This window comes from Mixophyes fleayi, chromosome 4 (assembly GCF_038048845.1).
Source record: "Mixophyes fleayi isolate aMixFle1 chromosome 4, aMixFle1.hap1, whole genome shotgun sequence".
NCBI lineage: Eukaryota > Metazoa > Chordata > Amphibia > Anura > Limnodynastidae > Mixophyes > Mixophyes fleayi.
Window position 1 is genome coordinate 206,681,865 of NC_134405.1, and position 27,346 is coordinate 206,709,210.

Genomic DNA, 27,346 nt, shown 5'->3' on the forward strand with positions numbered 1-27,346 from the left:
GGAGTACATCATCTCCTCATCAGGATTTGCAATGGATCCCGCCAAAGTTCAGGCAATTCAAGATTAGGTCCTCCCTACTAACTTGAAGGCGATCCAAAGATTCCTTAGGTTCGCCAATTATTACCAAAGGTTTATTGGCTCATTTTCCTCATTAGTGGCTCCTATCACTGCCCTCACCCGAAAAGGAGCTAACCCAACGGAGTGGTCCTCAGAAGCATTGGCAAGTTTCTCAGCTCTCAAAGTTGCCTTTATTTCCGCTCCAGTCCTTAGACACCCTGACCCAGGACTTCCATTCATTGTGGAGGTGGACGCTTCGGATGTCGGTGCTGGTGCCATTCTCTCACAGAAGGACCCACAGAGTGAAAAGTTACATCCTTGTGCTTTTTTCTCTAGAAATTTTATGCCTGCTGAATGTAATTACGATGTCGGAAACCGTGAATTATTGGCCATTAAGTTAGCATTGGAGGAATGGCGACATTGGTTGGAGGGAGCTGTACATACCATTGCCATCTTCACGGACCATAAAAACCTCCAATATATCCAGACCGCAAAAACTCTGAATCCCAGGCAGGCCCGCTGGGCCCTATTCTTCACCAGATTTAGGTTCATCATTACATTCCGTCCAGGTTCAAATAATATTAAGGCTGATTCTTTGTCCCGAAGTTTTTCGGCCCATCATCCTCAGTCTCCTGACTCGCTGCCTATTGTTCCTTCAACCTCCATTCATCTCGGACTCACCCAGGATCTGGGAGCCACTATCCGACACTTCCAGAAAATTGCTCCAGTTCAGACACCGGCCAACAAATTATTTGTCCCGGTTCACCTAAGGAAACCTGTCCTCATAGAGGGTCACAACAACCACTCTGCTGGTCATCCAGGAATTCATAGGACTATCGAAATTCTTTCTTGCTGGCTTTTGTGGCCCACCTTATCGGATGATGTGGAGACTTACGTCCGTGCCTGTCCTGAATGTGCCAGAAATAAATCTGCTAGAAACCGTCCTTCTGGTCTACTGTTACCCTTGCCTGCTCCAAGCAGGCCGTGGACCCATCTTTTGATGGATTTTATTGTTGACCTTCCAGTATCCGCGGGTCATAACACCATTTGGGTAGTCGTGGACCGATTCAGTAAGATGGCACATTTTATATCCTTACCCAAACTACCTGATGCCAGGACCTTGGCTACCTTGTTTCTGACACATATCTTTCGTCTCCACGGTCTTCCTGAAGACATCGTCTCGGACCGAGGATCTCAGTTTATTGCACGATTTTGGAGATCTTTTTGTAAGTCCATTGGGATCAGTATCAGTTTGTCCTCGGCGTATCACCCTCAGTTGAATGGACAGACAGAAAGAACCAACCAGTCCTTGGAACAGTTCCTACGCATCTATGTTTCTAAATTCCACGATAACTGGTCCTCTCTCTTGCCTTGGGCGGAATTCGCTTACAACAATTCCTGCCATTCCACAATACACACACATCCCCGTTCTTCTGCAACCTCAGGTTCCACCCGAAATCCAATTCTTTCTCTACTGCTGTTCCCAGTGGGGATTCCGGAACACCTGCTTTTACTGCCAGGTTGAGATCTGTCTAGAAAAAGGTGCACTCTGCACTAGGTCAAGCCTCCCAAAAATCCAAGGTCTTCGCTGACCGCCATCGTGCGCCATGTTCTTTGAAAGTGGGGGATCGGGTTTGGTTGTCCACACGGAACATCAAGTTATGGCAACCTTGCAGAAAGCTGGGGCCCCGATACATTGGACCATTTTTAATCAAGTAAAAGATAAATCCAGTGGCATTCAGGCTGAGACTACCACCTTCTTTAAAAATACCTTCAACATTCCATTGTTCTCTTCTAAAGAAAGCCACTGCCCCCAGCAAATTCAGTCAGCCTTCCTCTAACAGGCCTAGGCCTTTGATTGTGAATGGAGACCAGGAATATGTCATCGAAAAAATCCTTGACTCAAGGAAGGTTCAATGCCAAGTTCAATTCCTTGTACATTGGAAGGGTTATGGCCCTGAGGAGCGATGTTGGATACCGCAGAGGCGTCTCCACGCTGGAAGACTCGTTAAAATTTTTTTCAAGAAGTTCCCCACGAAGCCTGGATGTCAGGGTTCCTTGACCCCTCCTCAAGGGGGGGTACTGTTAGTGGTCGCAGCGGCTCCGGGCACCGCCGCGACTCTCCTGCTGCTCCTAGTGATGTCCCGGCCTTTGCTACGGCAACCAGGGCGTCACTTCCGGTTTCTGTGTCCCGGTTGCCTGGGCAACAACCGGGACGCCTTGGTCTCACTGACTTCGCGCCCGGCCAGCTGTCAAACAGCCAGGCGCGTGCGCATAAGTGTAGGTAGGGCCAGCCCTGCATGTCTTTCAAGTTCAGCCAATCAAGGCTGATTTTGGCTTCATTACTGCTGGCACTCTCTAGACATGATTGGCTGCAGGCTCTGCATATCCATTATACTGCAGCTGAGGACACATTCTGAACTGGGTTCTGATTGTCCATCTGTACTATTTAAGGCAGTGAGGTCTGCAGCCTCACTGCCGGTTATAGCGTCCTGTTCTCAGTTCTGCTGCCTGCTTGTTCACTCTCTGCTTGGTGTTTATACCTTTGACTGACTTCCCGTGTATGACCTTTGCTTGTTCCTGGACCTTTGAACCTACGCTTCTGACCCTGACCATTTGCCTGAAATCCGGTTTCTGCTCCTCCGCTAGTGCTCTTGACCTTTCGCTTGTCCCTGAATTCCGAACCTGTGCTTGTGTCCTCTGACCTTGGTTTTCTCTGACTGAACCCCACGCTGCTGTCCACCAATCACTCTACTCCTGGGTTCTCCTTAAGCCAGTATACGATTCTCGACCCTCTGTCAGCCTGCGGCCAAGTCTGTCACCACCACTAGGGGCTCCAGCGAACACCAGGCTTTCAGAGTAGACTCTGAGTTTCATTGTGCTGGCTTGGGAGTTCCTAGCACATCTACATTGTATTTTTTGAGCTGGGATAGCACTAGAGAACGTTTATTCTTTTCATTTAAACCCCTAATATTCCATGCTAACAGGCGGAGAACCCCAAGCATTGGTTTCTTACAGGCATGAAGAATCATGCAAAGTTGGAGTGCTACAAACATAAGATAGAAGGAAAGAGCAAACTGCTGGAGAGGAGAGTCTGGAGACCAGTCACATGCACACAAATAACGGTCAAATAACTGAGTCGCAAGTAAATATAAATGCTTTGTGGGTAAGACATAAAAGACAACAAAAAAACTAATTTCTAACAACCCCGTATACCCCCAACAAATTAACTAAGGTATACGTCATCCCTAAACAAATCTTTGAACACTATAACTGTAGAACAGAAAATTATGAGGAGGAACTATATAATCCTAGCTGTACCTAGCTTGAACCCTCCTATGGAAAAGATTGCAGCCAAATCTCCGCCGACAGACCTGTACAAATAAAACAGCAGGACCAACAACATAGGAGCATTTAGTGGATCATAATAACATGAACTCTCACTGAGTCGTCATCACAATTGCAGTTTTTAAGGCACATTTCTTGCTCTCTCACGTGCAGGTCTTTCCAACCACACCATGGCCTCCTGTGGTGTGAAGAAGAAGTGGTGTTGTGCTTGTGCTTTCACGCGAAGTTTGGTCGGGAATACATAAATTATGGCATGTTAAACTTAGGGATGTGCACCGGCGACTTTTGGTGTCTCGTGTTTTGTGTTTTGGATTCGGATTTTCGTGATGTTTTGGGTTTGGATTTGTTTCGCAAAACACCTGCCGAAAGGTTTTGGTTCGGATTTAAGGTTTTGGATTCGGATTTTTTTTGAAAAAAGCATAAAAAGTTCAAAAATCAAGTTTTTGGGCTTATTTTCACTCCTACGCTATTATTAACCTAAATAACATTCAATAACAAGCATTTCCACTAGTTTACAGTGTATTCTGAACACCTCACAATATAGTTATTAGTCCAAAACGTTGCAACGAGGTATCTTTCTGGACTGCGTAGTGGAGTGGTCCCCACAATATAATAAGAAAACCATCAACTGGTCTTAATCGCACCAAAAAATGTACCTGGACTGCGTAGAGGAGTGGTCACCACAATATAATTTAAAAACCCTGAACTTGTATGATTCGCACCAATAAATGTATCTGGATTGCGTAGAGGAGTGGCCACCACAATATAATTTAAAAACCCTGAACTTGTATGATTCGCACCAATAAATGTATCTGGACTGCGTACAGGAGTGGTCACCACAATATAAATTAAAAACCTTGAACTTGTATGAATCGCACCAATAAATGTATCTGGACTGCGTAGAGGAGTGGTCACCACAATATATATAATAAGAAAACCATCAACTGGTCTGAATCGCTCCAAAAAATGTACCTGGACTGCGTAGAATAGTGGGTCACCACAATATAAATTGAAAACCCTGAACTTGTATGATTCGCACCAATAAATGTATCTGGACTGCATAGAGGAGTGGTCACCACAATATATATAATAAGAAAACCATCAACTGGTCTGAATTGCACCAAAAAATGTACCTGGACTGCGTAGAATAGTGGGTCACCACAATATAAATTAAAAACCCTGAACTTGTATGAATCGCACCAATAAATGTATCTGGACTGAGTAGAGGAGTGGTCACCACAATATATATAATTAGAAAACCATCAACTGGTCTGAATCGCACCAAAAAATGTACCTGGACTGCGTAGAATACTGGGTCACCACAATATAAATTAAAAACCCTGAACTTGTATGAATCGCACCAATAAATGTATCTGGACTGCGTAGAGGAGTGGTCACCACAATATATATAATAAGAAAACCATCAACTGGTCTGAATCGCACCAAAAAATGTTTTTAATTTTTTTTTTAATTATTTTTTTTGTATTTTTTTTTATAACTTTTTTTAAATTTTTTAAACACTTGGGAATAATGGGGAAATAACTATGCCCTTAGAAGCACAGAGCACAGGACACAGCACCACTGGACTGAACAGGACACAGCACAGGACCCAGCAGCACCACTGAACTTAAAATTGACAGAGCACAGCACACAGCACCACTGGACTGATACTGCAGAACACAGCACAGCACAGCACAGCACAGCACAGCACTGCACAGCACAGAACTAAACAGCACAGCACAGAACTAGACAGCACAGCACGAGATCTACCAGGACAGAGGACCACCTAACACACCCTCCCTCTACCCTGATCAATGCCCGAGTGAAGATGGCGGCGACTAGCGGGGAATTTATAGGATCCGAGTATCGCGAGATCCGACAGCGGGATTATGACTCAGAGCCTCGGTTTCAAGTTTTCATTTGGCGCCAATACCCGGATCTGTCTCGGATCCGACTCGGATCGGAAAGGTTCGGGTGGGCTCGGATTCACAAAATCCGAGTGCGCTCATCTCTAGTTAAACTCTAAGTAATTTTTGTTTAACTGAAGAAAACTGAGCTCTGGATTTCTGGACATCTAATGCAAAGTCTGGAAATACAGAGACACTGGCGTTGTCAAATTTAAGAGGGCCTTTTTGACGAATTAGCCTGGATTTAGAGCTGCAACTCCTCAGCAGAGGAGGTATAGGATTGGCCAGCAAATTGCTCAAGCTTTGCCGCAGGTGTCTGACCATATTTCCCCATGTTTAGGCAAATTATGAAGCAAAGCCCAGAACAGTGTCACCTTCTTTGGCCAAACTGTTATGCGCTGTATTTTTTCCAGCTCCATAGTAGCCAAACAGAATGCCCAGATAAATAGATTTCAACTCCAGATGGGTGCAGATAGTATACAGAGTTGTTCATTATAGCAATCTTTTATTGCACTCTAAGAGCCTGGACTTATGTTAATTTGAATGCAGCAGTGATGCCAGGCTTAACAGACAGTCACACACCAGCACTTATCAAAAGATGGGAACTCCAACCAATGTGCCTTTACTCATTAATCGCCAACACACTGGAGGGTGGGTGTTTCTCCAAGTGTATTTCCAATTACTAGTGCAATTCAAATAGACACTTCACCTCGAGTGCTATATACAGAATCAGGAAGCTCAGAATAAAAAAATGGCGGTCGCTCCGCCGCCGGAGCACGCAAAACAAAATGACAGCAGAACACGTCTTTCAGGCTGCAGTCACCCCCCCAGACCAGCCTGAGGAGGTAAGTGAAGGTACCGTCTCAATTTACCTCTTTTCGAGGACTGACAAATGAATATTGCTGTTCACTCACTTATGGAGTCTGCTTCACCCAGCTCATGTCAGCATATGTAAGTAGAATGCTTGATATCATAGGGCATTTAACGTTGTTCCCTTTGTTGGTATTCTCTTCTGTATATAGAAGGGGTGATCTCGGGACCACCGCGCTGACAGGCCTCTATTTGCGGGCTAGTGTACAAAATTTAGCTCCTGGCATTTGGAGAAGTGTAGGTCCCGTTAAGCAGCCCGGCAAAAAGACCACACAGAGGCTATCCCCCTTCTATATTTTCCTCCGCAAATGGTCCAGAGTATACAGCCTGCCTTCCACACACAGTAGGGAGGGTCTGGGCAGCGAGAATCAGCCACAAACAGGATAAATAATCAGATCTCGGAGGAGAGGAGAAACAAGATGTCCTACTCCATGCTATTCCAAGCCAGGCCCCTTGCATAATATGTTTAGATAAAATGGGCATATGTCTTTCTCGACATTGCTAATATGTTTCTAATGTCTTGGCAAGTGCAGAACAAACTTTGTACAATAAGATTAAGAAAGCAAGTACCGTATTTCTCCATGTATAAGACGCACCAATGTATAAGACGCACCTTATATTTGGGTCCCAAAATTTGAAATAAAAATGTATTACATAAAGTTATTGAACTCAAGTTATTACCAGTGTCTGACACGAGATTGCAAATCTGGATGTGAAACTGTTAATTCCAACGTCTGACAGGAGATTACAAATGTGCATGTGAAACTGTTAATACCAGCGTCTGACAGGAAGGCAGCACTTCTGCACACCATTGTTGACAAGAGACAAGTCACGTGACTTGTCTCATCGGAACTCTCGGTCAGGTGATTTACAGCTCCGAGGGAGGAGAAGAGAAGTGCGGGAGGCTGAGTTTCTTTCAGCAATGTCATGCTGCATCCCAGGGTGATCATTCTGGACATTCTGGAATAAGGTAAATACTGCTGGCACTGTATAAGACGCACCCAGTTTTCAGACCCCAAATTTTTGGGAAAAAGGTGCGTCTTATACATGGGGAAATACTGTATGTGAGCAAAATATGGAATGTGTCGTATTTACCCTGACTGCAAGCAGCAATGCTTCTCAGGCTATTGTCAGATGTAATATTTCGAGCCTTTAGTTGTGTGGAGGACAACTTGTGTTCAATTGGATTTTTATGCAAGCCAGGATTTTGTTAGATGTAGGATATTTTGCATCAGTGCATTGCACGGAACACGCCAGTTGTGTTAGCAGGCAATCTATTGCCTGGTTATTTGAACACCTATATGTGTAATGACAAGTAGAGAAACAGCGTGTTTTTGATTTTTTAAAGCACTGAATGAAATAAAAGGGATGGGAGTGTGAGCTTATGGACAAATTGAACAAATTTACAATTGTACATTATCTGCTCTTGCTCCTCGCTCCACCACACACCTTTCCATCCATCCCGTACTTCTAATCCTGCCAATATTTTTCACATATCTCCGCTCTCTTCCCTTCTCCTGTGCACACTGGAACACCAAGGGGTAAATGTATCAAAGTGCGAGTTTGCAACTCCAGCGATTTTCTCAGGAGAGTTGAAACTCGCCGATGTATGAAGCTGAGTTTTCATACAAAATCGCCAAAGTTCTGCTTCTGTCAAAATCGCTACTTGCAAAATCGCCAGAGATCAAACTCACCACTGTTTGCCACTGCAGCTATACAAGTCTCCAATGTATGAAGCTGCGAGTTAGCAAACTCGGGAGAGTTTGCTTCTAAACACGCCAGATACAACACGCTGCTTGATAGCAGCGTGTTGTATCAACACATCACTGTTACACTGCCCTGGCAGTGTTAAAAAGTTAAAGAATAGATAAAAGTTTAAAAAAAAAAAGCGTGAGGTCCCCCCACTATTTATGCTTAACCCTAGTGCTGCCTGACTAGGTCCCGTGAAAATCGGGGAAAATTTTTGCATGGGGTCCCCCCGATTTTCACTTTACCAGCACTAGGCAAACCAGCCAGGGTTGGCGGCACTATAGCAGGGGGATGCACGGCAGGGGTCCCCCTGCCATAATGACTAACCAACCCTAGACTGTTCAGCGCTGGGCTGGAATCCCTAGGGAGCGGGGTCCGCTGAAACAAACGAGCGCCCCCCCACCCCTAGAAAGAACCAGCCCAGTGCTGATAGCACTAGGGCTCTTCCTACTACCCCGGGGCTGTGGGTAGTAGGGTAATACGGCGAGAAAGTGTTAAAAAATCAAACTGACACCAATTTTTTTTGTGGAACTACAAGTTCCAGCCAGCCAGGTTGCCCTAAAAACTGTGGCCATGCTGTTGCTTGTATAACTACAAGCACCAGCATACCCACGGCAGCCAGGGCATGTTGGCACTTGGAGAACCACAAGTGCCAACATGCCCTGACATCCCTGGCTTGCTGGGACCTGTAGTTCCACAAAGAAAAAAGGTAAATAAATAACAACACCCTCTTAAAAACCACATAAATTTATTAAAAATAAAAACTCCACAATAAATACACTAACCACCCTCTTTTTAACCACATCTATTTATTAAAAATAAAAACACCCCAAATACTCACCAAAGATGTCTTTTTTCTTCTTCCAAACGTCCAGGCTTGCCCCAGTCCCTTAATATTTATACCTCCAATCTTGCCAGCTTGCCCCAGTCCCAGCCATTTTGTACCTCCAAAGACGATTGAAGAAAAGCAGGAACACTTCGGCCAGAAGGGCCCCATATTTGTAAGACTCTGTGTACTTGCTTGAAGAAAAATAAAAACACTCCTTCCCCGCCGCAAACACCTCCTACCTAGTAGGAGGTCCGAATCGCAATGACCCTACCTTTAAGTTTAAAGTACAGTATAATGTGATCTTACCACGCTAGTGGGGAAATCACCTAATACTGTACCTAGAGCTTACGCAAGTAATGTAGCTCATTGCGCATGCGCTACTTGCGTAAGCTGTAATACAGTAAATACAGCTTTCTAGGGGGGAAGCCCGCTCGTTTTTTTCAGCAGACCAAACTCCCTAGGGAATCCAGCCCAGCGCTGAACAGTCTAAGGTTGGTTAGTCATTGTGGCAGGGGGACCCCTGCCGCGCACCCCCCTGCTATAGTGCTGCCAACCCTGGCTGGTTTGCCTAGTGCTGGTAAAGTGAAAATCGGGGGGACCCCACGAAAAATTTTCCCCGATTTTCACGGGACCAGCACTAGTCAGGCAGCACTAGGGTTAAGCATAAATGGCGGTGGGACCCCACGCTTTTTTTTTTTTTTAACTTTTATCTATTCTTTAACTACTTTTAACCAGGGCCAGTGTAACAGTGATGTGTTGACAACTCACTGTTACAACACAGGCAAGTTTGCCAAACACAGGAGAGTTTGCTAAACTCGAGAGTGTTTACATCGCTCAAAATCGCCAGAGATGACCAGCGATTTTGTCTCAAGATCGCAGCTTGATACATTTCCATTTTTTTTTTTTTAAAACTCGCGATTTGCCGCGATTTAAACACGCTGGCAAACTCGCACTTTGATACATTTACCCCCAGATCTGTTTGCAACAATCTTACATCCATCCATGATCTATTCATTTCTAAATCCCTCAACCTCATTGCTATTACAGAAACTTGGCTAACCTCCTCTTACACTACATCCCCTGCAGCTCTCTCCTATGGGGCACTCTCCCTCAGCCACTCTCCCAAACCAGGAAAGAGACAAGGTGGTGGAGTAGGCATTCTACTTTCTCCAAGCTGCACCACCCAAGTCATACCCACTGAACCCTCCTTTTCATTCTCTTAATTTGAAGTCCACACTATCTGTTTATTTTATCATCTCCACCTTTGTGTTTATTTTCATTTATTGTCCCCCAGGTCCAGTTCCCCAATTCTTTGACAACTTTGCAGCCTGGCTCACTTATTTCCTATTTGCCTATCTCATACTAGGCAATTTCAACATTCCCATTGATAATCCCACTGTTTCTTCTGCCACTAAACTTCTTTCACTTCTTTACTCTTTTGGTCTCTCCCAATGGACCTCATCTTCCACCCACTGTGATGGGTACTCCCTTGAACTTGTCTTTTCCCACTACTGCTCCATCTCTAGTTTCTCCAATTAGCCTTCCCACTATCCAACAACAACTGTCACGAATCAATGTAGGAATACAGCCAAGGAGCCATGGATAAGGTGAAAAAACATACAATGTTTATTGCTGGAGAGTATGAACAGATGATGTAATAATGAGCTTGCAGAAATTACCAGATATACAGCAGTTGCAGGTAAATAGGAGGTGAGGAAAGATTCCAGGCAGCAAATACAGGAAATGCACAGGTAAGTCCCAAGTTCACATATGAAACAGGTCAGCAGAATGTATGTTGAGATAGAGCTCAAGCAGCATAAATCCAGGAGCACAACAGGAGGAAGTGACCACAGAGTATAATATCAATAACCAGCCATGTGGGCTGGGAGTGACAGGTATATATAAGTGAAATGAGAACACACCCAGGTGCATGGGATAATTGGAGAACGGGTTAACCCCTAATGCAACATGAAAGGCATGATAGCAGCACCTCTGGTGATCAGAGGTACTGCTGCAAAAACACACTAATAAAGTCTAATAGGAGCTGCCAGGCAAAGCAGTATGCACTGCAAGGGGCTTGCAGGCAGATCCTGACAACAACCTCCTTTCCTTCAGCCTCACCTTACCTCTTACCCCCTCTGCTCTCAAATCCACATGTACACAACAAAAACGAAGTACTCTTAACACAATCCACTTCTCATTGTCACTAAAACAACTATTTTCTCCAATGGCTGCATTGTCCTGTCCTAATCAGGCTGCCTCTTTCTATAACAAAACACTCACTTCAGCCCTAGACAATGCAGCTCCAGCTACTACATATATTCTCTGATGATCGAAACCTCAACCATAACACATCAAACAGACCTGCTACCTGCAAAAGTGCTCCTTTTCCTCCAAACTACATGAGCAATTATTGTACAAATGTCTGTCTCACTTTCTCTCCTCTCATTCAATTCTCGACTCACTACAATCAGTCTTCTGAACCCAACATTTCACTTAAACTGCTCTCACAAAAGTGATCAATGATCTACTTACTGCAAAGTCTAAGGGTCATTTCTCCTTACTCATTTTCCTGGACCTCTCTGCTGCTTTTAACACCCTCTTCTCCTACACAACCATCACTTCATTGGCCTTCCTGACTCAGTTCTTTCCTGGTTGACTTCCTATCGAACCGCTCCTTTAGTGTTTTTACTTCTGGCACAAACTCCCGCCCACTCCAACTATCTGTTGGGGTTCCACAAGGCTCTGTTCTTGGCACTTTAATTTTCTCATTGTATGACAAAAAATTCACGAAACTCACTTGGCCGAATCCTAATAAATGCTGACTGACCTTAAGAATGACAAAACAAGTCCCCGACAGTGTGTTAAGAAACCACGATCATCAGTAATAACAGCAGTCTGTTTTCACGTCATTTTAAATTGCCACAACTATATCAGTATTTTAAAAGTGGCAATGGCAGGTTCCTAATACTAACCTTATTCCTAATCCTAACCCTAACCCTAAGTCTAATAGTTATCTCCGATGAGAACCGGCATTGTCGCTTTAAAAATAGTGATATAGAGGTCGCAATTTAAAATGACGTGAAAACAGGCTGCCGTTATCCCCTGATGTCTCTCCTTTTGTACTATATCGTGTAGCCAACTGTCTTTCTGCTATCTCCACATGAATATTCTACTGCTACCTAAAGCTCAATATGTCCTAAACAAAGCTTATTATCTTCCCTCCTGCCAGAGTCACTACCTGCTCTCAAATCTTTTTCAATGTCAATAACACCACAATTTCTTCTGTCTCCAAAGCCTGCTGCCTTGGTGTCACACTTGACTCCGCCCTCTGCTTTATTCCTCACATCCAGACTCTCTCCTAGTCCTGTTGACTCCACCTTAATAACATTGCCAGAATATGGCCTTTTCTTACTCAACAAAACTCTTATACATTCTCTCGTCATCTCCCGTCTTGACTATTACAACCTCCTGCCATCTAGTATTCCTGACACCCATATATCCACACTTCAATCCATCCTGAATGCTGCTGCAAAATTGATCTCCTCTCTCACCGCTCCACATCTGCTCCACCACTTTGCAAATCCCTACACTGGCTTCCTGTGTACTGCAGAATCAAATTCAATTTACTCACCCTTACCTACAAAGCTCTCAACTACACTACCCCTGCATACATCTCAAATCTCATATAAAAATACTCTCCCTCCCACCCTCTTCGATCTACGTCTGACCTGCGCCTTGTCTCATCTCTGTTAACCACCTCTTACTCCTGCCTACTAGACTGCTCCCATGCAGCTCCCCACTTATGGAATTCCCCACCCTGCTGCTGGTTTTTCAACTTTCTAATCTTCCTTTAAAATGTGCCCTGCTCGCAACGTTAATGGTATACATTAATTTAATTAATGGAATACCCACTGTAATTTGTCATATTATATAAAAAGTAGAACAGACAATATGTGAACATCAACAATTATGGGCAATAATAATGTATTCTGACAGTCAGAAAAATAGTAAAGTTAGGGGATTATATTGAAAAGAAAAGAATAAATACATTTCTATGTGCCAGATATGAGCATATGGGAATAGGAAATATAAGTGAGATTTTAAAAAAAGTTATATATATATATATATTGTATAATCAATGGTTTAAATGGAATATTACTGAGGGGATAGAGGGGGAAAAAATGAAATGTCACAGTAGAGAATGTATTTTGGGAGAGAATAAAAAGGATGATAAGTTCATATCTGACACGTGCTCTAATTATGGATTACAGGGCAGGAACAAGTAAAGCACAAACATCAATATTTTATTCGTTCCATTTCTCTATGCATAATTACAAGCTCATGTTTTATTTTATCATTTATTATGTGCAGAAATTCTCTGAATAGAAAAGTGAATTGGCCTAGCCAACACCATGCTTGTAATATGCTGACTGCATTTTGCAGGGTAAGATGAGTTTCTGTCTTGTGAACATAAAATGTTGAAGTCAAATTTAACAATTAGCAGGAGAAAGTGTCTGATGAGTTCAGTTTACAAAAGCCAATAGAACTGAGTAGAGGCATAACTTACAATCATTAGGTGCGATAGCAAACTTTCAGGGGAGGGATGGATTCCAACAATGCATAGCTACACCAAACTGGAAGCCTTTGCTCTGCTCCTCTGAGGATATGTAGGGTCGACGCATGCACAATGGAGCCCTACTTGGGCTTTTACTTCCATTGAGGCCATTACCACTTTCAGTTTACAAGAAAATTCCCTCAGCAAGTTTTCTACAACTGCATTGACTGTGATTGAATGGGGCACAATTATTATTATTATTATTATTATTATCTTTTATTTATAAGGTGCCAGAAAGGGTCCGCAGTGCCGTACATGACACATACAAAAAGCAGTGATCCATAACACACAACATGATACATGAAGCACAAAATATAAATACCAAACATACTGAATGAATAAAAATACAAGTAACATGGTAATGCAGACTGAATTATTTGCGGGACAGTGAGTGAGAGTGATGGCAGTAACCAGCGGGAACTAGGCCTAAGCTTAAAAATACAGTGCTAGGGAAGCAGGCCAAGAGGTACAAAGGGTGAAGGAATATTAGAAGAAGAACACAAGGAAAGAGGGCCCTACTTGTGAGAGCTTACATCCTAAAAGGAAAGGGGGAGACACAAATATGGTGGTACCGACTGGGGGAGTGGGGGTGAAAACCGGGACAAGGGAGTTAGGAGTTTGGCTGATAGGCTTCAATTAAGAAATGAGTCTTAAAGGCATGCTTGAAGTCTTTGAGGCTAACTTGGAACGTGGAAGATCATTCCACAGCTGGAGAGCAGCCCAGGAAAAGTCCTGGAGGCGGAAATGGGAAGAGGTGATCAGTGAAGTAGTGAGGCGACTGTCATTGGCAGAGCAGAGGGGACGGCAAGGAGAGTAGGTAGAGATGAGGTTGGAGATGTATGGGAGGAGGACGGTTGATTGAGCACTTTGAAGTGTGAAGAGTTTAAATTTTATTCTGTTGGCCATGGGGAGCCAATTAGGAACTGGAGGAGGGGGACTGCAGAGATAAAGTGGCGGAAGAGAAAAATAAGTCGGGCAGCAGCATTCAGGATAGACAAGAGGGGAAAGGTGAGAGTCAGGTAGGCCAGAAAGAAGGAGGTTCCAGTGGCCAAGGCAGCAGATTACAACAGAGTGAATAAGAGTTTTGGTGGCTTATGTGGTGAGAAAGGGACATATCTTGGATATATTCAGGAGGTAGAAAGAGCAGAGAGGGACAGAATGTGAGGTTTGAAGTAAAGGGAGGAGTCGAGGATGACCCCAAGTGATCGGACTTGAGGGACAGAAAGGAGGGTAGTATTATTAACAGAAATAAAAAGGAGGGGAGATGGGATAGCCCTGGATGTGGGGTAAGATGATTGGAACACTCTTAGAAATATTGAGTTTAAGAAAGCACTGGGACATCCAAGATGAGATGGCCGAGAGACAGTAGGAGGCATGAGACATAATAGAGGGGAAGTGTCACGGTCACAAACAGGAGTACAGCTAGGAGTCACGAATAAGGTGAAAACACTCTGTTTATTTGCAGAAAAGTATAAATAGCAGGTAATTGAGAGCAGTAGTAAATACCAGGTGCAAGCTGATGCAGGAAATGATACGAATGTTCAGAAACCAGCAGGTAAGCAGCTAATGCAGTGAAGCAGGAAGTATGAACAGGTTCCAAGCAGGCATGAACCAGAGGAGCAAGGCAGGAGGAAGAATCCACAGGTTGCAACAAGGATATGACATCACAGGATGGGACAACAATAACCAGCCATGTATGCTGGGAGTGACAGGTTTAAGAAGGGACACACCCAGGTGCAAGGAATAATTACAGGGCAGGTTAACCCCTGATACAAACAAGTAGGGCACAATAGCAGCACCTCTGGTGAATGAAGGTACTGCTGCAACACACAAAAAGAACAAATAATAAAGTCCAAAAGTCCAGGAGGCAGGAGCTGCCAGGCAAAGCAGTAAGCTGTAAGCAGATTGTTACAGGAAGAGGTCAGAGGATGAAAGATAGATTTGGGTATCATCAGTATACAGTTGGTACTGGCCAAAGAAGTGGATGAAGGCACAAAGGGAGGAGATGTAGAGGGAAAAGAGCAGGGGGCCAAGAATGAAGTCTTGGGGAACTCTGACAGGCAAGGAAAGAGGGGGAAATGTGAAGTCATATGTATAGAATGAAAAGGAGCTATTGGTGAGGTAAAAGGAAAACCAGGACCAGATAGTGTAACAGAGGCCTACAGATTTGAGAGTTTGTAATAGGAGGGAGGGGACAATGGAATCAAAGGCAGCAAAGTGGTCGAGAAAATACGTAGGGAGAAATGTCCTTTAGATATAAGAGACGGTCATTAGTGACCTTAGTGATGGCAGTTTTGGTGGAGTGGAGGGGGCGAAAACTGTACTGGAGTGGGTCAAGGAGTGAGTGGGAAGAGAGAAAAAGGTGAGACAGATGTAGACAACCCATTTGAGAAGTTTGGAGGCAAAAGCGAGGAGCGAAATAAGGTGGCAATTAGAGAGAGAGGCAGGGTTAAGGGATGATATCTTGATTATGGGTGAAACAAGAGCATGTTTAAAGGAGTAGGGGAAGATTTCAGAGCAGAGGGATAGGTTGAGGAGGTGAGCAAGGTAGGAGCATGCCTCGAGAGAAAGGGAGAGGAGCCGGTGGGAGGGGAGGGGGTCCTTTGGACAGGTGGAGAGGGGTGAGAAGGAGAGTGTGCAGACTTCATTTGTAGAAAAGCAATATTATAGAAATGTTGTGTCCTGATGGTAAACATTCAGTAGAAAACCTCATATAGTGGCACCGCTGGTAACAATGCAAAAAGGTGTAAAACCTCTCCAGGCTGAGTTATGCAGAGGCTGCATGAAGCACCTGGATTGGTTAGAGTGGCTGGAGTCTGGATTACCTTCTGCCAGGGTGTCTGTGTAAATCTGTATAAAAAGTGGACTGCTTGACCATGTAATGTATTATTCCATCTGTAACTCTTGGAAGATCACTAGTACCACAAACTGGTGTTTAACTGTCCTCATTAAGACACTTTAGCTAATAAAACATCACTGCTTCAAGAACCTGCTTTGACGACTACCTACTCTGCTGTAATTCCTGTGACCTGCAGATTAGACCAAATCTAATCTGTTAACCGGCTGTTCTGAGGTTGGGACCAAGCACTCCAGTACCAAGGCTTTGCTTGCTACCCACAGCTCTGTCCAGTGTGATATGCTAGGGGGAATCATCCGCAGCACTCCTGATCTGAAGGCAAGAGGCCAGGTGTGCCATCACAGGTGTATCAGCAAAGGGGTACACTATCAGCGAGAGTTACCGAGAAGGATGCGGTTCTGGGTTCCGCAAAGGAGTCCAGTGGTGGCAGCAGCATAAACCCCTCCTACTGCTGTTAGAGGGCGCATTTGGGCTAAAGAAAAGAGGACAGTGGCAAGACCAGTTTTGCCTTTCATATTCTATATATATATTGTAGGAATTGACAAATGAGTGACTCCTGACGCCAGTCTTCTTAACAAGTTGCTGTTTTATTATATCACAACAACACTGTAGCAAAATCATCAAATGTTCCACGGCTTCCTGACACTAGCTAAGTCCACCAGCCCTAGATATGGTTAATTCATCTATTTATATTCGGAAGCCCTACCTGACCAGATCCCACAATCCTTTTACTTCCAAAATTCACACCACAGCAATCACACCCATGCCATGCACCTGTAAGTAAAATCCTTCCATAAGGTAAAAGCAGGATCCTTAACTCTGTCCATATCTTTCCTTGGGGAATGGATCCAAGGTGGTCCAGTTGGATCCTGGCTAGGTTTTACGGTGGTTAGGGTCGCTGTCGGACCTCCCATTGGTGTATGCTGAGCAGAAGTCCAACCCAGGGAGCCTGTTCTAAACTTGCATTCAGACACCCCTACACCGTTTGGGATAAAACCAACACAAGGTGTTCCAGTAGGATTCTAGGCAGGTTGGGGGGTCCCAGTCCCAGTCAATATATATATATATATATATATATATATATATATATATATATACACAAGTTAACCCGTGCATGATACTCATGCATTCTAGTCAAATCAAGCTACTTAAGGTGTCAAAAAGGTTCTTGTCATGCATTTGGGCCATAGCCCAGGCCTCCTCAGGGGAAGAGCGTTACTTCCCGACGTAAGCGCCCTTTTTTAACGTGGTTTTGTCCACATGTCACCACCTCATCATTTTTCTCCATCACCTCATCCTTCATCTTTATCGCCACATCTATCCAGATGTCTATCCAGAAACAGGGATCTCTCTCAGCGGTCCTGAGTATCACACTCCTCTTGCTCTGTCACCCCCGGCAACCACCAACCACTCCCCACTGTCACCCCTGGCAACCACCAACCACTCCCAACTGTCACTTCTCCTTCAAGAAATATATATATATATATATATATTTTAAATCTTTATAAACACTTTTAACAATTAACAAATTAAATTAACAAATTAAAAACATCTTAGTATACCAAATTTCAGCCCTTTCTGAATTTTTTTTTCCACACACACTAAGAATTTAGTAGGTCAGTGTATAACTCCGCCCAGCAGGTGGCGCTGCAGCTTGGTTTTATTTTTTCCACACACACACAGACAGACTAACACACGCCACTAAGCATTTATATTATAGATATATACATACCTACACACACATGCACCACACACACACACACACACACATACACACACACACACACACACACACACAAATAAACACAAACACACACAGAGTATATGTTGTACAAATACTGCATACAGCAGAGACAGCAAATATTAGTTATGTTTCCTGTTCTTGGAAAGGTATCAAATCTCACTTCTCCAACGAACTTCAGCAGGGGTCAGCATATCTAGGCATACTCAAGACAAAGTAGTAAACAGCTTCACGCATATCTCTTCAATTTCATAATTTAATTAAGCCAACAATTGTTAGGATATTGGAACGGCCTCTGGTGAGTATGATTCACTGACTGTGTTTGTTTTCATTACCTCTTCAGCTGAGGTGAGTCATTGCACACGTCTTATTCATTTAGGGTGTGTTTCTCTCCTAACCTGATTGGATCTTTGGAGTTTAAAACTCCCTCCTGTTCTATGCATTCTTTGTGAGTGATAGAAGTTACTCTTTGCTCTGGGCTCCTGAACAGCCTGCTCTTCAGATACTAGCTTCTGCTTCATCTGTGGCTCTGTATCTTGACACACAGCACTACTACTCCAAGATTTTTTGCCATCCAGCTTTCTTTGAATACTTCTGTGATACTGTAGCTTGACCATAGGACTGTTTATATAAAACAATTATCTGCTAGCTAGAAAACAAATATTTCTACATTACTCTGCCTGATGATACTGCACTCTTTGCTCATGTTAGCTGTGCTTAGACTTTTGCTGTTTTCATCTGATCAGGAATATTAAATCCATTTACAAGATTCTCTATTTCCAAGATTGCATTTGTGAGTACTATTGTCTACTATAAGAACTGTTATTATACTGTTTCAAGTATTATAAACTACCAGTGTCTCTGAAGATCTTTAATTACTATAACTGTTTGAGACTACCATAATTAGTGACTTTTTTCTGTGCTCATTAATCAAGCTGTGTTTCCTCTGTATCTGATCATCAGTTGCTCTGAATGTTTTCTACATGTTCAAAATAAATTCACAGTTGTTGAACTTCTCTATTGCCTCTATCTTGCATTGACTTACCTTTTAAAGATAAGGCTAATATTTTAGGAGAAAAATAGAAGTACCACCCTTTTTAGTTGGATAGAGGTGAATGTTGAATAAACATTCATAAATAATATACTGATAAACTGATATTTTCTTCTGTCTCGGCAGAGAGGCGTCATTCACCTTGATGTGTGCTGGGCAGAACATCGAGTGGCAGTGGTGTATTGTGGGGGGAAATTGTTGGACTTCCTAAATAAGCTCCAAAGTATTTGCTAGGGATATTGCAAATGTCATACCTCCTTAGGGAAACCTGCTTGCCAATCAATTCCTGTACTGTGAAACATTTTGTCTGTCTGAGGTGCTTTAATAACATAGAGAGGCAGCACACTAGGGATCAGTAAAGCTGGCTGCTGCAGATTTTTTTCCATTCACAGACTAGTAGCCCTAGGTTACATAATGGCAAAGAGAACATAACAATGTTATTTAAAAAAGGACTGTGATTAGTGAAATAAATATAACAGGAAATGGGAGCTAAATACTGATGTAACTAGTTACATTCAAATAGAGTAATTTATAAATAGGCTATCTCATATTTCTTGAGGATAGTGAGAGAAGATGATTGTTTTTTCCTTATGCAGAAATCTATAGCCCCAAGTAATGCTCAGGGCTACTATAACCATCCATGCCTAGAAAGGAAAATGAGCGCTTGATAATCAAAGGCCTGCACTTGCCCAGGGATATATTTTACACTTACTATGGTTAAATGCATGGTGTTTGCTTGATTTAAAATAAACTGATCTGAAATTTCAGCACCTTTTGGGATTCAACCATACAATCACAAGAATCTTACCAATCCAAACATATTTAAATTTTTCAGGACAAAATCAGACAATCACGATCTCTGTGCAATCACCGACTAATGTATTGGGCCCAATGTGATCCAAACATGTGGCCAATTGGCCACATGTCTGCATTACCAATCCACTGATATTGGCAGGGCCAGATTAAGGGAATGGAGGCCCCTGGGCTAGAAGGGCCTCCATTCCCCTGTGAGAACTCCCTGTGAGATGACCCCCCCCCCCCCCCCGTTAGCCACCCACCACCCCCCCAAGTGCTTACCTCCTTCTCCTGTCACTGTAGTCCTTCTGCGGTGCGCTGTAAGCTCCTTACTGCGGAGATCTCGTGAGAGTGAGACTCATAGTCTCGCTCTCACAAGATCTTCTCAGTTAGGAGATCACTGAGAGCCTGGGAAGGACTATAGTAACAGGCTCACCGACCAATAATGCTGCTGAGCACTTTCAAGGGCCCCCTGGATGCCTGAGACCCTTGGGCTGTAGCCCAGTTAGACCTTGGATTAATCCGGCCCTGGATATTGGTGGCCAGAACAAATTATTGGATCTAAACGTGTGTGACTGAGATAGCTACATGTTTCTTTTACACAAATTGCACTACACCATTCTTTTCTCAGCACTTGCAGCACCAATTTTAAATGCTTCGTCTCCAATAGTTTTGTGACTGGATCACATATTAATAATTTATGGTATAAATTTATTTAAAGGAAATAGTGCAGGGTGCTTATTTATATCATTTCACATGCAGTTATTTTTGATATTGTGTATATTTTGGTAAGGGAAATTGTTATTAGACCAGGGTAGAAAATTCGTTTTTTCTGTTTTGACCTTTTTAAAGCAAATGCCTATTTCTGATGTATATATCTGATACAATGAGTCTTTGTGGATGGAAGCCTTTTGTGTATTGTCATGTGGGAAAATGGCTTGTTTTGGTTTGTGATGTTCTGTGGGAATGTGTATTCTGAAGAAAAACCCCATATGTTAATTGGGTCTTTTGATGTGTGAGGTTTCCCTTGGAGACAGTAAGGTTTAATTTAAAATGTGCTACTAGATTGTATAGATTCACAGTGACAGAATGTGTCCTTGCTGTGTACAAATTAGACCCTAATGCCTAGGTTCCCAAACTGTGCGCCGCAGCTCCTAGGATGAAGGAAAAAAAATTTACCAATCCGGTGGCACCCGGGACCCAGCATCCTCCTCTCTTCTCACTGAATGTCGGGCATGATGACATTCAGTGACAAGCGGCAGGAGAGAGGATGCTGGGTCCCGGGCACCACCGGATTGGTAAGTTGTTGTTTTTTTTTTCCTTCTTCCTGTCTATGGCGGGATGCAGAGGGGGCGGAGCGTGTGTGTGTGTATGCAGAGGGGGCAGAGCGTGTGTGTGTGTATGCAGAGGGGGCAGAGCGTGTGTGTGTATGCAGAGGGGGCAGAGCGTGTGTGTGTGTATGCAGAGGGGGCAGAGCGTGTGTGTGTGTGTGTGTATGCAGAGGGGGCAGAGCGTGTGTTAGCTGCAAATATATTCTTTGACAGAAATATAATTGAAACAAATATATAAAAAAAAAATTCCTTGGAATTATGTGTATTTTTGCATACAACTAAATAAGTATTTCTGTCCTGACCTAAAAACTTATTACAATTTTTGACCCAGCTACTTATAAAATGGGACTGCTTGGTAATTATTTTGGAGGGGTGCCTTGAATAAATTATGGAGACTCTAAGGGTGCCGCGAACTGCGAAAGTTTGGGAACCACTGGCTTAATGCATCATAATTTGAATCTCTCTGCACCAACAAATGTTCCTTTGTCTTTCGATAGGATTACAGATATGACGTCTTGTGCATATAGGTGAGACAGTCTATAAAAGTTAAAACAGGGGTACACATACTATTTCTTTTTTGGTTCTGCTAACATCACAGCACACTACAGGTGACATGCAAAAATGGTAACTTATGATTACTTAGATTGCTTTCATAGTAATTAAAAAAATGGAATGTTGTATTACTTTTGTGGAATTTTGAAGTTGTAGTAAGCAAGAAGTATGAGCCTTATTTTGATGAAAATATTGTTTTCAGATTGAGCACAATGTTGTATTCAGTATTCACCTACTGATTGTCTGTGATATCCTTAAATCTAAAGTGGGTGTCATAGAATAATCTGTAGCCAATCAGATCTTCCAAATGTCTACAGCAGTATGAAATGTGTGAGTTGTTCTTGTGGGAGGCAGCAAACTCAAGTGGTTATGCTAGTGAGGACAAATCTATGTTGAAAAAGGGAGAGTGTCATGATGTTAGGCAAGTTGGGTACTCGCCACACAAAATTTCTGAGATGCAATATCCTTAATTATTTTACCAACTGAATAATAAAAGTACCATCAGCATGCTGATTAATATGTACACACTAAACACATTTTACACAATTTACCTTCAGAGCTGTGCTTACAATCTGTCATAACCATCGGCTGAAAAGATTGTGACTCTCTCTATAGAGATCTATGGGCACTACCAATCCTGAGTGCATACATATTGCTTAATCGTTCCATCATTGAACAAGATTTTTAGTCCAGTTTACAAATCAAATCAAACAATACGATGTGTTTTAGTACGATAACCGTTCATCGTTGAATTGTACACATTAATGCAATATCAGGTTGAATTGTCGTTTATCGTGTGATTGGCCTGATGATCAGCTGAAAACCCTGTAGTGTGTACACAGCCTAACAGTATTGAGACAAATAAGATGTATTAAAGTAATTCTATCATTTTCAAATAAGCATTGCCCAAGCGATTGTATTGTGTTTCTAACGCACAAAGTGATTTATTTTAGCAGATGTAAAAAGTTAACAGTTCAATACATGATTGTAATATAATACAGTACAGTACAGCCAATACCAAAAGATAAATACATACCGCTTGCGCTACGCTGCGCTAACCATGGGCACCAGTGGACAGTGATTCACCTTTGAATACTGCGATCAGAGTAGACTGAGCCTGGTGGCGGTGCAGCTATGATTATATATACAGTCAGTGTTACACAGTGAACAATAGAGATGATGTAGCTTGCTTCTATAGGTCCAGACAAGGGTGGTTCCAGGGTAAACAGGTCATAGGCTGATTCAATCTAAGGAATCCAAAGGTGGGGGTCATCTCTCCAGGGGATGTGCTCCAGTTACAATGAGTTCATTAGCATATCACATTCTGATATCAATCTGGCTATTTATTCCCTAACATCAATAACTAGAGTATGTAATATGCGATCTCTTCGGCGATGGAACCGGACAGCTGCTGATGAATAGGGGATTAGTATGATATCAGACATGACACATAACCTGAACCTTAGATAACACTAAAGTGTACATATAATCATAATATATAAACTAATAATAAACCAAATACTGCCTGCTCATAAATTACTGTGTAATGGATTAAATATGAATATGAATTACATAAATAACTAAATGTTGTCATGCGAGTGTGTGCATGCGTATTTTACCGTGTGATCGCCGTATGCCACGTGTAGCGTGGCATACTGATTGCAATCGGCCAATAAAATAATATTAACCAATATACTTTCGTTCATCCAATTATACGACTTTGACAGTTCCACCCTTTGATAGTACAATAAACTATCACCTTAAAGATGTTATATGCAGGATCTCAGTACCACGTTTCATTGCTATGTAATGCAAATCCCCCTTGGGGTATGACCACGCTGTTTGTAGATCTAAACAAGTTATCATAAGAAAGAGTCTTAATCCTCAAAACGATTTCTTCTTTTACTATAGACCGTACATTTCTGGAGCTTGGAGATAACCTTTTGTATGCCCTTCAAGGGTGCAATAAAACACGTAATACATTATTTGGAAAGGTACAAGGTACAATAGAACATGTATCAGCTATACAGAATACTCTACTACAGTTCTTCAAGTTTAACAGGTTTGTCTGTCCTACGCATGTCCTTAAGCTCAGAATACATTTAAACACTTCATGTTCATCAATAGCATCATCCTATGTCTATCAATAATGTCATATACAATCTCCTTCAGCTTGCTTTAATATACACACTTCTAATAATGTCTTCAGTTCTTTTCATCAACACTTGTGGGTGGGCTATTGTCTGTTCGTTCTTCCCAGTCTCCCAATACTCAGATTTAACAGTGATCGGCTTGTAAACTATTGGGATACTCCAGACTAAGGGACCTAGGTGTTTTACTTTTCCCCTAGTGTCCCACTCATAATTCGGGTACCTCAAGAATATTTAGTGGAAAGAGAACTAATCCTACTTGATATAATTATTGAGGCACGTGAGAGCACGCCCAGCACTTTGTTTGGTCTAAAACCTTACCCTCCCAAGAATGATAATCATTCTCAAGGATGCCTGCTCAAGTCTGAATATTACTGGACTGGCATCGCTGGGTGTACCTCTTTTTAACTATGGGTTCGCCGCACTTACGGACGTAATGCTACTCAGACAATAGCCCATCGCACTTTCTCCAAGCTCCAAGGTTTCTAAATTTTCCTTTATCCCTGAATTGAATAGAGTAATTGGCTGGACCGTTTATGCTACTAACTTCTCCTTCATCCCCAATACCTCATTATCATTACCTGAACCAGTCTCTGTCAGCTGCCAATAATTAAAAGAATTGACCGTCCTGAGAAGAGAATGAAATGAGAGAACACAAAACAGGAAAAACTACAACCTCATGCTGGACAACTGTCTTAGCCTTTGGCTCAGGTGCTACTAACTGCATTCGAGGCCTTCCAGAACAGACTCATGAGTGTTGGCTCCTCTGCAGTGGGTGGAATGGGCACCAGTGTGTCTCTGCTACCATTAAGCCGTGATGCTGGTAGCCTACACCTGGTACCTGTCTGTCAAATAACCTGAGCCTAAGAAATTTCTGTTCCACAACTTACTCTCCCGATCCAACATCCTGACAGTTAGTGTGACTTTTCAGGAAACAGTGTTTTGGACGTTCTCGGTTGCTGTCTCACTATTTACCTTCCCTCTCAAGGTCTAAACTAGTCTCTCAGTTACAAATTAATCCCAAGAGGGGTAAAGAACATTTAAAAAAATCGACCGGGTTAAATGCTGCCCAGGAGTGACCTTTTGGTAGCGGGGAAGGACTAGTGGCCTGAAGCTGTCAGTCACTTCAATCAAGTTCAAACTCTTATTCTATTCAATTCGTTCTACCGAGTACCGTTATTTTATGTTCACACTGGTTTATGGCTAATCGAAAATATATGATTTGTTACTACTACTCATACGTTATACATCTATTATCAATAACATGAATACCGATATCATCTATTATAACTCCAGGACAATCACATTGAATAACAAAAGCTTTGAGTATGACACAGTAATACATTAGACACATTTCAATACACCTTTACCCAGACATATTTCATTGGTACATCATTGTATACTTGAGGATCCTGCATGGTGGTTATTAGATGACGTGGATTTGTTTTACCTGGAGGAAAACCCATCTGCAGGAGGGATATGGGATGGCTCTATTGGTGTCATTTTCCTGAAATTCTCTTAATCAAGATAGGACGTTGCCGTCCTACTAGCTTGAGACGAAATGTCCGGTGCACCCCAATATACTCTTACCAGCATGCACATACCTTCTGTACCCAGCTGAGCCAGACCATTTGCTGCCTCCTCTGGGTCTGGTAGATACACTCTGGGAGCTACTGGTCTACCTTGTCCATCTCTCCAGTGTCCGCCAGACTCCTCACCACATCTCTTCACCTTCCATACAGTTTATTCCTCAGGTAACACAAATCTTCATATATTAACCAATATGTGTGTGTGTGTGTGTGTGTTCATATTTTAAAACTAAAACAATACAACGAAAAACAAAACAAAACATAGATTTGTTAGCTGTCACATAAAACCCTTCTGTCTATTTGACAGCTATGTTCGCCCTGGTGTGACAGCCATGTATGGTCGTGTGTGTAAGTGTGGACTTTACTAGCAGCTACTTCAGTTGGTAACTGTGTCACTGTATAAAGTCCTCTATGTAGTGTCCTACTCATGTGCTGGTATTGCTATAAAAAGATTTTTCATTCAACTCAACATCGCCCCCTAGACTAGAAAAATGCTGAAGACCAATGTATATCAATCGATTTTCCCTCTGCCAATTCACATGTCATTCTCAGTACCTCACATTCAGCTACTTGACTTAAGTGAGAGAGACACAGGGGTCTATTTCTATAACACTTTCTTCAAATATAACAGTATCCAGTACATGTCTGTCTAACAGTGTAAAAATATAAAACACGAAAATTCTACATTTTCTAGGGTTTCACATTATGTCGTATCTTGTGGTAAAAATCCTACTCCAATGTTCTACACAGAGATGCATATCTGTATGCCTAACCTCCAGCAATCTCCTGTCTCCACCCTTTGTGCATACATATAAAGGCACATTTTTGTACAGGAGGCACAAAACACAAAAAAACCAAAACAGATATGCATCTATAAAAACATGACTCGTATTTCCTCACAAAAAACTTTCTGCTTCATATCAGCAGTTTCTATACACATGAAAACAAAACCCCTGACTGTTTCTGTAACTCATGTCAATCTAGTGTGTGTATCCCTGAACTTGTCTTATGTAAAAAATATGTCTTAGCCCCATTGATGAGACTGTGTCTGTTTTTATCTCTACCAGAGCAGAGAGAGAGAGAGAGAGAGAGAGAGAGAGAGAAAGAGAGAGAGAGAAAAAGAAATATAGAGAGGTACTAGCATAGATGTAAAGAATGAGAAATAAGAAAGCAATAAATAATAGGAACACAAAGATTTGAATACTAACATACATGCAGAAAGGGAGATTTTACAATACAAATGACAGCTGGATTGGACTCTATGGGTAAAATGGCTGTATTCATTCCACTAATCCCCTTAGCTATTTGCTAAACTATGATCCCTCCCCATACTTGACTAGGGGGTCTTACGTCCACCGTGCAATCCTGTGTCGTCCGTTATTTGTCTGTAAGAACTCGGTATCACATTGACTACATACCTTTGCAACGGACTTTCCTAACTTATGATAGAGAAATTAAAAATTTACTCTTAGTGACTCATATTTTCTCTGAAATACATAAAACGATATTTTGGAGCAAAGTATGTACATACTTCATTTTTGGATAATGATTCTCAGCCAAACAAATTATCATGTGTCACTGCAACCTAAAACAGTGAATGCTCCAATGATCCATTGTTAATTTGTCTGTCAAGAGTAATTCTTCTATTTCTCTATCCCACCCCTTTAAACACTAAAGGCTAGATTTACTATCAGGCTTGAAGCCGCCATGCATCGCGGCGGTTTTCCGGCGGGTTTGCATTGCAAACAGCCGGATTTACTAATGGGCGCATTTCATCTTCAATTTGAAGCCGCCGGCGATGTCACGGCGGGATGTAATGCTCAAAGCCGCCGCCGGCTTTGAATAGAACATGGCGCTTTTGCTTTAAACGACGGCGCTTTCGTGTGAAGGCGGTTTTTTTGA